At 41.9% G+C, this 10,753-nt stretch overlaps 1 long non-coding RNA gene across 1 annotated transcript in view; it reads right to left on the minus strand.

The window, feature by feature from the left end:
* Positions 1-10,753, minus strand: part of LOC138160584 (uncharacterized) — a 29,742-nt gene that overhangs the window by 12,016 nt on the left and 6,973 nt on the right. The gene's annotated exons all lie outside the window — the stretch shown is intronic.

Below are 10,753 nucleotides of genomic sequence, written 5' to 3' on the forward strand. Positions count from 1 at the left end.
GTACCCTCACTTCCATTTGGCACCTGAGACTGGTCTGTGTGGCTCCTAATGGCTGAATTCCTTTAGTCAGATACCAGCTTCCTTTTCTCAATTTCCACCAGATGGACCAGCCTCAATTTCTTCCAAGGAATTCTCCACATTCCTCTTCAGTCTGGACCCACTTTTAGTGCAGGAATGACTGATCCCTTCTGGTCCAAATCAGTGAAGAACCTTCAGGGCCTGGCTGCTGGCTCTACCTGTCCCCTTGAGTCTTCAGGTTAATTACTTACTTGCCCCACTAGGAAGGGATCAGTCAAACAGATATCCTGGAGATTTATAATAGTACACATATTTAAAATATAAGGTGGCCACATGATTTCCAACAATGCTTTCATCACATCACTGATTTGCCCTTAATGCTGTATTATATCAGCTCTCAGAGTTTACAATTTAGATTTTCATGGTGAAAGGTGGGTGTGACCGGTAGGCAAGGGTCTAGCTGTTTTCAGAACAGAGTCAGGACCCGAGCCTGCCAGTCAGTGGGGTCTACCAGCTGATGTTCTGGAGGAAGGTTGAGTAAGAGAATATTTTCTAGCTTCATACCTTTCTTTCAGTGGGTCTGAAGAAGTCAAGTTAGAGGAAAGACTTTTCACCTGGATTAGGGAGGCAAGAAAGTGTGTTTTTTTTCCCTTTATTTTCTCCCTCTAAAAACCCTGTGTAACACAGTTTTCTTGTATACTATAGTAATCTGTGTCTTTTTCTTCTACTAGCCTATAGATTCCATGAGGATAGAGACTGTCTGTATTTTATTTAAAATTTATATCTTCCTCAGTTTTTAGCACAGAACTCTGTACACAGTGGGCACTTAATAAATGCTTGTTAAATAAATAAAACTCTAGGATCAATTGATGACCTCAGATCCTCTTTCAACTTTTTCTTCCATCATGGCACAACAGGAACAAATTATAGCTATGGAATGTTTTCCCAAATGAGCCCCAGCCATGTGTTTGCAAACTGTCCAGACAGACCTGTTTCAGGTACCTTGTTTTAAGAAGCTAACAATATAAGGTAATATGTCACAGGAATCATACGTACTGCACAGTGACACAGACCAGTTCCCTTCTATGCATTCACACCTTTCTCTAGGTAGTATGGCTTGTTGGGTTTTGTGTGTGTGTGTGTGTGTGTGTGTGTGTGTGTGTGTGGTTTTTTTCATTATTTCATCTCTACCAAGAAAAAGGACTAAACTAAACATTGCATATAACTTTAGATTTTTTTTTCAAAATATTGATTGGTTTTGCTGAAAAATTTTCCTTCTTTAAGAAAATATTCTTTATTAAAAGGAATAGCTGCCTAGGAAGGTGAAGTGGGAGAGATCCAAGGGAAATACAGATAATGAGCCTGAATACTCATTGAAAGAACAAGGACTATAATTCCTGTGAGGCTTAGTGTGAATAAGAGAGCACAGAAGGTAGAAGGGTAAAAGGTCATTCATGAATAGAGGGTAGAACTTAAATTCCAGATCGTGGAGTTGATGGCACCGCCCAAAATAATGTCTAATGTGTGACTGTATGGAGTGGAAGGACTGAATAACAACGGCTTGTGACTGTGTTAGTGTGTGTGGCTGAAGCATGTGTGGATGGAGAAGGAAATCAGTACAGTTGACAAAGTTGAGAAATTAGGAAGCTGGGTTCTTGTGAAAAAATGAGAAGCTCTGTCTTCACTGTATTTATCTAAAGAAGACTATGAAAGATCTGTGTATCATGTATAATAACCTATATCAAATGGCTTGCCTTCTCAATAAAGGAGGGAGGGAATCTGGAACTCAAAATTATTTTTAAAAATGTTAAAAGTTATTTTACATGTAATTGGGGGAAAAAGAAAATATCAAATAAAAAAGTATCTGTATATTAGCAAAGCAACTCCTCCCTTTCAGCATCTCCTCCAATTATTTGCTGTTATTGATTCTTCCACAGCACTTAGCACATCTGAACCCTCCTTTCCACCCATTCAACCATCACCCCTAATTCAGGATCTCATCACCACTCATCCAGATTAATGCAACAGCTTCTTTAAAGAAATAAAATTAAATTAAAATGTAGATTTTTATTGATATATTTTGTTTTTTCATTATCTATATTTCCCCTGGATCTCTCCCCCTCCACCTTCCTAGACAACCATTCCTTTTAATAAAGAATATTTTTTAAAAAAGGAAAATTTTTCAACAAAATCAATCAACAGTTTGAAAAAAAATCTAATGTCATGTGCAATGTTCCACATCCTCGGCCCTCTAACTGTTGCAAAATAGTAGGGAGGGGTGTCTTACATCTTTTCTTTGGAGCCAAGCTAGTTCTTTATACTTTCTGCAACATTCATCTTCAGTTGTTTTGTAGTCATAAGGTGAAACCTCAGTGCTATTTTTTAATTGCATTTCTCTTATTGATGATTTGGAGCATTCATGAGTATTAATAGTTTGCAATTTATCTATTGGGGAAAAGTCTTTGGTCTTATATATTTCTGTTAGCTGACTATATATTTTGAGTATCAAACACTTACCAAGTTGCTTTTCAGAATGGCTGTATTAGCCTTATCAGATACAGAGAATTTTTTTCCCAGGCAAACACTTCCCTTCTTATCCTAGACATATTAACTTTATTTGTGCGAGAACTTTTCAATTTCATTGCCATTAAAATAACCTAGTTTATCTTTTTTAATTGCCTCTTTATTTGGTTAAGAATTTATACCCTAGCAATAACTGGAATATGATCTGCTTCTCTTCTGAATTTTTATGACACGATCTTTACAACATATTTAGATCAAAATCCAAGGAGAACCTAGCACAGTACATTGCCCATAACAGGTACTTAATAAATGTTTCCTGGATTGATTTACAGAAGGAAAAGACAAGGTCTGGAGAGTAGGTGGATGTTAGTCCCCAACCATTAAGCCGTGTCCATGACAGAGAGTACTGTGCCAAGAACTATACAGGTCAAGGGGGAGACTATTAGATTTGTCCACTGGCAACATCATTGGTGTGAAGTCAAAGCAAGGTAAAGGCTGGATGGAGATCAGATTCGAGGAGATGGTAGAGGGTGACTAATGGCAAAATGGGTAATGATATGGATTTAGGGAAACAGAAGAAAAAAGAAGCAAGGCTATGAATGGAAGGCTCTCTATCACTTTCCCTCTCCTCCTCCTCATGCCCCCTATTCCTTAGGATAGGCTTTTAGAGAAAGGAATGTTTGAAGTGTGTTTTAAAGATGTATACGGATAAAGGGAGATTTGTTTTTTTTTTTAAGCCAAAATAGAGAATCAAAGCAAAGGCCTTTGCTGTTGACAGATAATAAGGGCAGGCATGTATGCTAGTTGAATGAAGAACAGTGACCTTGTTTCTTTAACAACTTTGTGTTGAGGCTAAAAATCAGTTGTATGCTAAGCCAGAGAAGATCTTGGGAAAACATAACCCTAAATCAGATAGTTACACATAAAAGAAGGCTTTGATCCAGACCGAGACGTAAAGAAAAAGATGAGACAATCTCTGCCTGGCTTTTGGTAGCTGGTAGTTGGGGTTATGAATGCTGCCCTTATCAGGTGGAGGTTCTGACCATTCTGCCCCAGGAGACTGGAGCTGAGCTGGTCAAACAGAGGCCTTGAAGAAAGGAGCTCAGAAGATGGTAGAAGGAAGTAATGCCTAGGAAATCTACCGTGTCTGGTAGGCACCCACCAACAAGAGAACCTGGGAATTCAGCAATTGCTGCAGGTAGGAGGAACTAAAAAAGTAATATACTTAGGGGAGATGCCATAACCACTGAGGAACAGGTTTAGTGAGAGCAGCAAGCCCTGCCGTGTGGGAGGGAGGCATGAGTTGTTCCATTGTGGTCACGTATCTTACCTATTTGTGCTCCCCTTATCTGTGCTTTGTGGTAAGACAAGTAGGCAGTAGAGTGACTAGAGTGCTGGGTCTGGTGTCAGGAAGAAATGAGTTCAAATCCAGACTCAGATATTTACTAGACATGTGACCTTGGGCAAGTCACTTAACCTTTGGCTAAATGGGGATAATAGACAATATGTAAAAAACTTAGCATGGTGCTGGGCACAGAACGGGCATTATAGAAATTCTAGCTATGGTGGTTGTTCCTACTGCTATTATCGTCTCTTTGTACACCCCCTCTTCCTATGGATGATGTTTTTGCTTGGGGGAGAGTGTGCCCTAGGTTTACAGGGGTAATATTCTATTGCTAAATTTCTCACTATGTTATTTCACTAAATGTCTTTGCTTTGAACTACCTGTGTCCTCTGGCTCAGTGGTGTCAAACTCAATGGATCCCTAGGATGCATACTGACTCAAAAAACCACAATTTGACATTATTGTTGTATTGTATTTTTATTTTATTTTGTTAAACATTTTCCAATTACATTTTAATCTGGTTCAAGCCACTTAGAAGTTATTCCAACAGCCAGCTGACATCTCTTCCAGCTGATTAAAGAAAAAGTAAACACATCACTGGAGGTTTATAAACAATGGTTTTGATTGGCTGGGGAACCACAGCATGTCTTAAAACTGAGGTTGCTGATTGTGGGGCCTCTATGTGTGTATATGTGGGGGTGCCCCAGGTACTTTAAATAGAAGACAGAGCCTCTGGATAAGATACTCAACTATGCAAGATTTGGAAGGTGTCTGTCTATGAGGCCCTGAGAGCAAGAAACTCTAGCACAAGAAATTCTGCCAAAGAATGCCTTTGATAGACCATCAGTCTTTGCTCAGTGTTACTTAGACTCGGTCACTTTTTTTTGCCAGAAACAGCCCTTTGGAATAAAATATTTTTTTCTTTTATAAACCTAAAGACTTGGGACTTTTGAAAAGTCATTCATTGCCTAGAATCATCTGAATAGTCATCATAGAGGAGGTGGAAAAGTGAAAGCCACAGAAAGAGGAAATGGGAATTGAATTGTAAATTCAATAGATAGAATAAATTCTCAACCAAGAAACCAACCAGCATTCTTACTTAGGTATTGGAAAGAGCTGGTATGATGGTGATGGGCTCCAGACATCATGGGATTTAGAACTGGTAGATACTATTTGACCTAACTGATGATATGTATGGTTGAAGCCCCAGGGCTCACAGAAAAAAATAGGTAATAATAGCTAGTATTTACACAGAGTTTTAAGATTTGCTAAGTATGGGATGGCCAGGTGGCTCAGCAAGTAAGAGCACTGGCCCCAGCATTGGGATGACCTGGGGATCAAATCCGGGCTCAGATACTTAGCACCACACCCAGAAATAACTGGCTGTGTAACCTTGAGCAAGTTACTTAACCCCGATTGCTTAAAAAAAGATTTGCTAAGTATCTTACAAATATGATCTCACTAGATCCTTGAAACAGCCTAAGGAAATATGTACTTTGATTATCCCCATTTTACAGATGAGGAAAATGAGGTTAAATGGTCACATAGCTAGTAAGTATCTGAAACCACATTTGAAATCAGGTCTTCTAGACTAGAGGCCTGGTTCAACTCTCTGTCCACTTAGCTATCTTGCTGCCTACCACCCTTGAACCACAGGTGAAGTCAGCCAGTTCCAAAGCAAAGCGTAGCAGGCAGAATGAGAACTGAGGCTACATACTCTGTAAACTGTGGTAGCCAAGCTCTTCTGGAGAGCATTTGACATTTTCTTTTTTTGGAGGGAGAAGGCAAGGCAATTGGGTTTAAGTGACTTGCCCAAGGACACACAGCTAGTGTTAAGTGTCTGAGGTCATATTTGAACTAAGGTCCTCCTGACTTCAGGGAGGGTGGTCTATTCACTGTGCCACCTAGCTACCCCAGATCATTTGAATTTAAAATAAACTATACAAGTGCAGGATCAGGGGTGATGTGCCCATGTCACAGTTGAGCAGAAAAAGAAATGACATGACGGATTAATGGACAGCTCAAGAGCTGAGAGAGGTAACTAATTCAGTCTTAGGTTGTGTTAATAGAAACAGAGTGCAGAAGGAGGTGGTGTTTCCACTGCAGCCAGAACTAAAACTGGAATTCTAGTACCTCAGACAAATTCAGTTAGTTTGGGGGATGGAGGGGTGGGGAAGAAATGTGGGGAAGATGGGAAAGCAATCATGGTTGGAAGAAGCAATTTTCAACCCACGACTTGTCTCTGGGCTGTCCAAGAGCTGTGCCTCCTCTTCCCTGGTGGAACGTGCCAAGAGGCCCCTGAAACACTATCCCTTCCAAGGGAGAATGAACTTCAAAGATGTACATATCCTTTGGAGATGGACAAGGCTAGTACACTGGAAAGAATGATGGGTTTAGAGTCAAACAACCAGGGTTTAAATCCAGGCTTTGCTACTGAATTTCTGTATATGGTCTTGCAATCTCTCCAGGTCTCAGTTCCTTATCTATAAAATAAGAGGGTTGGAGGCGGCTAGGTGGTGCAGTGAATAGAGCACCAGCCCTGCAGTCAGGAGGACCTGAGTTCAAATGCGCCTCAGACACTTAACACTTACTAGCCATGTGACCTTGGGCAAGTCACTTAACCCCTATTGCCCTGCCTTCCCCCCTCCAAAAAAAAAAAAGGTAAACAAACAAATAAGCAATAAGAGGGCTGGACTAGCTGACTACTGCCTTTAACTCTGGTCCTCAATGGGCTCCTCTCCTCAGCAGAAACAAAGCTAGGGAACCCTATCCCAGTATGCCATTCACCTCCAGGGTCTGTACTGCCCCTTAACCTAGGGCTGCACTTAGTCAAAATGAATGGTGTCTCTTAAGGTGACTATGTTCTTGCTGGTTCCATCTCTGTGGATTGACCTCACTTAGAACCTAAGTTTTTCTCCCCAAGGTGAAAGGTCATCATATGTCAGCACCCTGGTGCAAAGCTCTACTTGTCCTACCCTAGTTGCAACTCTGACCATGCCTAGCATGGATTATGAGCCTTCCAGACTGGGTTTCCAATTACATATCAGAATATGTATTTCTAATACATATTAGAAAATTGTGGTGCATCCAGAGGAGGGTGACCAGGATGTCAAGGGAAGTAGAAAATGTGCCATACAAGTATCATTTGAAGGAACCTGGGATGTTTATCTTGTAGATGAGAAGACTTAAGGGAAACCTCATAGCTGCCTTAAAGTATTTGGAGACCTCTCCTGTGGAAGAAGGGTTAGATTTCTACTTGACCCTAGAGGAGAGAACCAGGAGCTGGGGACGCTTAATTTGGAGAAGAGAAGATGCAGGAAGAATGAGAACAAATAGGTGGAAGTGGCAGAGAGACAATTTTTAGCTGAATGGAAAAAAAATATTTTTTCTAACAACAAGAACTACCCCAAAGGGGAATGTGCTGTCTCAGGAGTAAGGGGGCTCCCCCTCACTAGAGAACATTAAGCAAAGGTCTCATGTCCACTTTTCTTTAAAAGGCATTTGGGCTTAAATGACTTGCCTGGGGTCACACAGCTAGTATGTGTCTGAGGCAGCATTTGAACTCAGGTCCTCCTGCCTCCAGGGCCAGTGCGTGCTCTGTCTACTGTGCCACCTTGCTGCCTCCATAACCGTTTCTCTTTTTTTTTTTTTTTGAGGGGGAAGGTAGGGCACTTGGGGTTAAGTGACTTGCCCAAGGTCACATGGCTAGTTTTTGTTGCCACCTAGCTGCCCCCATGACCATTTCTCAAGTGTACGGTACAGAAAGATTTTTTTTTCCTGTATGGGTTGGCCTAGATGGCTTCTGAGATCCCTTTCAATTCCAAACATTATGTGATTCTGTGACTGGTTCAAAAGGTTAAATGGCAAAGCTTGGATTCAAACTTTAGTCTTTTCATTCCAAATCCAAGGTATTTTCCCTACTATATAGGCAACAGCTAGGTAGCCCAGGACTTGGAGTCAGGAAAACCTGAGTTTGAATCCTTCACCGTTATGCAATCCTGGACAAGCCTCAGTTTCCACATCTGTAAATCAGGGATAATAACAGCACCCACTTCATAGGGCTGTTGTGAGGATCTAATGAGTTACCATATGTAAGGTATTTCACAAACCTTAAGGGACAAACACATAAATGAGGGCTCTCCTTAAAATGAGCAATGACAGCAGCTGTCCTCTTGGGGCATCCTGGGCACCTCCTTCCTAGTCAATGAATCTGGCACATGGTCCTTGACAGCTCGCCCCTCAAGCTCTGCCTTCCTTCTGCTCTCCCTTTCAGTTCCCTTCAGTGCTTTCTTTCCCCATAAGCTTCCCCCCTGGAGCAGGGGGTGCAGTCTCTTCCTTCCAGCCCTGACTCATATCTTCCTCAGCTAAGGAAAGTGAGAAGCAGGCACTGTCTGGGGAATTTAGGAGGGAAAATCCCAGGGGACCTCAGTTGAGTTTGCCTTGGGGATTATGGAATTATGGAATCCTGAACCCTCCACCTCCAGCCCCAGCAAAGCAGAGAATGGGAAGTCTGGGGATTGTTACTGAGACTTCACTTCCTCTTTTCCTGTCTCCTCCCTCATCCCCAACCAAAGGCACCAGCCAATGGGAAAGGAGAGACTGCTCCCCCAAGAGTTTTAAGGGGGGATCATGGTGCTGAGGACAGTGCTGGATCTGCTGTAGGAAGAAGGTGGGTTCGAGCCCCACACTGGGCACTGAGCGTTTCCTCATTTGTAAAATTCAACATACTACTCCCTATATATATTCACAGGGTTGTCATGAAACTTAAATGAAATAATACAAACTATTTTTTTATTATTTAAATTTTTTTTTAATTTCTGAATTTCAACACACACACAGATCATTTCCCTAGATACAGCAGAACATGGAATAGAAGATTGGATATGAAACCAGGAATCTCCATAACATGACAACTTGTTTTCTCTCCACAATTTAGGAATGCCTGGATTACATAAGGGGCAGCTGTCTGAGAGGGGGGAAAGAGGGGTACAATGGGAAATGTAGATTTTATAAAAAAGATAGCAATAAGCATTTAGTACATATTATATATATATATATATATGTGTGTGTGTGTGTGTATTATATATATGTATCTTCCCTGCTTGACATGGTGCTGAGACTACAAGTAGTTTCTACGCTCAGAAAACTGCATCCCTAAGAGGAGTTAGAATATTTACCAGATTCCTAATGCAATTTTCATTCCAGGTTCTAGTTAAGTCCCATAGACTCAGATGCTTGGAGTCCTGTAATCTTTTATTTATTTATTTATTTTTGGCTTTTGGGAGGTCAACAGGGGGTAAGTTACTTGCCCAAGGTCACATGGCTAGTAAGTGTTAAGTGTCTGAGGCTGGATTTGAAGTCAGGTACTCCTGACTCCAGGGCCTGTGCTCTATTGACTTTGCCACCTAGCTGCCCCCATGGAGTTCTATAATCTTTATGACTCAATTCCTCCTGCATTATTGGGGGTGGGAGAACTACCTGGGGTTGGCAGAGGGTAGATGGAACACCAATTTCTTACATTTATGGTTCAATGTTGTTATTAGTCATGTCCTACTCTTTGTGACCCCTTTTTGGGGTTTTCTTGGCAAAGATACTGGGGTGGTTTGCCCTTTCCTTCTCCAGTTCATACAGGAATAAAGAAACTGAAGCAAATAGGGTTAAGTGACTTACCCAGGGTCACACAGCTAATTAGTGTCTGAGGATGGATTTGAACTTGTCTTCCTGACTCCAGGCCCAGTGCTATCCAATGTGCCACCTAGTTGCCCTATGATTCAAAGTACTTCCCAGGTATATTACTTTAGCCTTAGAGGTAGGCCAGGCAGGTTTTGCCAACATTTTACAAATGAGGAAATTGAGGCTCTTTTCAGTGACTTATAAAGATCATACAATTACTAATCAGCATAACCAATTAGTTCTGCCCTAGTGTGGATTACAAGACCAGTACTCTTTCATGATTACTTTTGCAGACCCTATAGCCTGCCAGACTGAATTGTCTGGTCCTGCTTGGAAGCCTCTGCACTGGCAGAACCCCAGGCCCTCGTCGCCACTGCCTCACAGAAGCAGACCCTAACTTCCTTTAAGAGCTCCCTTTTGCATGAAGTTTTTCCTGACCCTCCTCTTTACATTTATGCTGTATCTTCTTATATAGGCACATGTCTCTCCATGCTCCTTGAAAGTGCAGTTCAATTGTTTTTCAGTCCTGTCTGACTCTTCCTGGCCCCGAGGTTATGTCTATCTTTATATCTCAGGGAAACAGAATATTGTGTCTGGACCATGGTAGACCCATGATAAATGCTTGTTGACTGATTGTGTGAAAGATCCTTGGAATGGGTGGGAGAGCTTATGCTTATGACCACTGCAGAGGGAAACAGGGAGGGCAAGGGGAAAGGTACCCATACTACCCTGCATCCCCACTGTGAGTAAACTAGGAGTCTTGCCTCTTTATGGATAGCAGGGGTGGGCCTCGAGGCCACATGTGGCCCCCTAGGTCCTTGAGTATAGCCCTTTGACTGAATCCAAACTTCACAGAACTGTGAAGGGTTGCAGGTTCCCGGCCCCTGCCCTAGAGTCAGAAAAACCAAAGTTCAAATCTTGTCTCAGACACTTCTTTGATGTGTGACCCCAGGCAATTCATTTAACCTTTTTGCCTCAGTTTCCTTATCTGTAAAATGGGGACAACAATAGCACCCTACCAAGCAGGGTTGTTAGGATCAAATGGGGCGATTGTAAAGAACTTAGCACCATGTTGTCCAGCCTTGTCCTGGACAATTAGCACAACACTTGGCCCGTGGTGGGTGCTATATTAACGGTGGCTTATTTTTATTATTATTAATCTGAGACGGTCACCCCAGCACAGCGCCTTGCACA

Source organism: Petaurus breviceps, unplaced genomic scaffold (assembly GCF_028583685.1).
Source record: "Petaurus breviceps papuanus isolate PSGF00001 unplaced genomic scaffold, PetGlider_PUasm1.0 181, whole genome shotgun sequence".
NCBI lineage: Eukaryota > Metazoa > Chordata > Mammalia > Diprotodontia > Petauridae > Petaurus > Petaurus breviceps.